The sequence below is a fragment of the Neophocaena asiaeorientalis genome, unplaced genomic scaffold (assembly GCF_003031525.2).
Source record: "Neophocaena asiaeorientalis asiaeorientalis breed wild unplaced genomic scaffold, Neophocaena_asiaeorientalis_V1.1 scaffold504, whole genome shotgun sequence".
Lineage (NCBI taxonomy): Eukaryota > Metazoa > Chordata > Mammalia > Artiodactyla > Phocoenidae > Neophocaena > Neophocaena asiaeorientalis.
Window position 1 is genome coordinate 3,121,408 of NW_020174438.1, and position 1,743 is coordinate 3,123,150.

Consider the following 1,743-nt stretch of genomic DNA (forward strand, 5'->3'; position numbering starts at 1 on the left):
GAGACTACATTCCCGGATTTTATGAGCATTGCTAGTGATGAGGAAAGACCCTTGTAAGCAGAAGCTTGATCATATTTAACTATATAAAAATTCACACTCTTGTATGGTGAAGATATCATGGGCAAAGTCAATAGACAAACGACGAATTTGGAAAAAATAATTGTAATGCAAGTGACAGGTAGAAGATTTGTTATGAAAATATACCAAGAACTCTTACACAAGGCAAGCAAAAGATAAACTATCTCATAAAAAATGGTCCAGTCATATAAATAGGCATTTTGGGGAAGAGCAAATTCAGTTGCCAGTAAACATACGAAAAGGTGCTCAAATTCATTAGTAGTTAGAGAAATGCAAATTAAAGTAATAATGAGGTTATTCATTACCTCTACCTGATTGTTAGAAAGAAACAGTAGTGCCAACTACTGGGATGTAGAGAAAAAGGTACTTGTATACTTTGCCAAAGGAAATATGAATTATTTCAGTCCTTTTGGAAGGAGATCTGGCAACTTCTTCTAAAAATAAAAATATATCTTTTCTTCAACCTAGCGTTCTCTTGAAGACTTTCTTTTATACAAATGAACCCATCCTGATTTGAAAGGATTTCTGTAAGCTACTGTGTTTTTTTGTTCTCTCTCTCTCTCTTTTTTCTTGGCTACAGAAAGCTTTATTTTTCCCATTTGGTCCAAGGCTTGGGAGAGGGCTCCAGGGCAGTTAAAAAGCTGCGAGAGGGTTTCCCTGGTGGCGCAGTGGTTGAGAGTCCGCCCGCCCATGCAGGGGTCACGGGGTCATGCCCCGGTCCAGGAAGATCCCACATGCCGCGGAGCGGCTAGGCCCGTGAGCCGTGGCCGCTGAGCCTGCGCGTCCGGAGCCTGTGCTCCGCAACGGGAGAGACTGCAGGCAGAAGCCCTGACGCCAGAGGGGCTCCTCAGAGGCCGCTGGGCTCCAGAGGCTCGCTAGTCACGATTGAGGGCGAGCCTTTCAAAGAGGTACTCGTCCAGCCCAGCCTGGGGACCAGCCAGCCTGCGGAGGTTGGTCAGGTGATCGCCCATCTTCTTGACGGCTTTTACCTGCTCATCTAGGAAGTGGCTCTCCAGGAAGTCACAGAGGTGGGGGTCTGCGCGGGCAGAACCCACGGCATGCAGATCCAGAAGGGCCTGGTTCAGGTTCAGGTTCAGGTTCTTCTCCCTGAGAACGGCGGCTTCCACAGCGTCTTGGGTTTTACCCCACTCATCTTGCTATGGCTTCTGCCCGTCCTGGAAAATGGCGTGGCAGCCGCACTGGTTTTGCATTTTCTAGAGACGCTCGGCGCCCTCGTGCTTCTGCTCTGTCAATTCATGGAAAAAGTGGACCATGCCCTCCAGAGCCACATTGTCGCGGTCAAAATAGAAGCCCAGAGAGAGGTAAGTGTAGAAGGCCCGCAGGGGCACGTTGGCCAGGCGATGGACAACGGCCTCCACCCCAGGGGAAAAATTCTGACGAATTTGGGAGCTCATGTTAACGGGTAATAAGGAGCTAAGCTCAGAAAATGGTGTTAGCTTGTCCTGGAGGCCGAGGATAGCTGAGTGGCTGGTTCCCGAGGTTGCGACTGGCAAAAGGGTTGGTGGGTGGTTGGAGACTGGAGAAAGGGGCGTTGCTGGGTCTAATCTGGTCAAACACCGTGGAAGTAAGAGACAGAGCTGGGGACTGATGAGTGCACTGCAAGACTAAGATATTGTTAAGTGAGAAAAACAAGGTGCCAGGAAA

General features: G+C 48.8%; 1 pseudogene; it reads right to left on the reverse strand.

The window, feature by feature from the left end:
- Nucleotides 1–953: 953 nt before the first annotated feature.
- Nucleotides 954–1,493, reverse strand: LOC112407693 (ferritin light chain pseudogene; annotated as a pseudogene).
- Between the last annotated feature and the right edge of the window lie 250 nt (nt 1,494–1,743).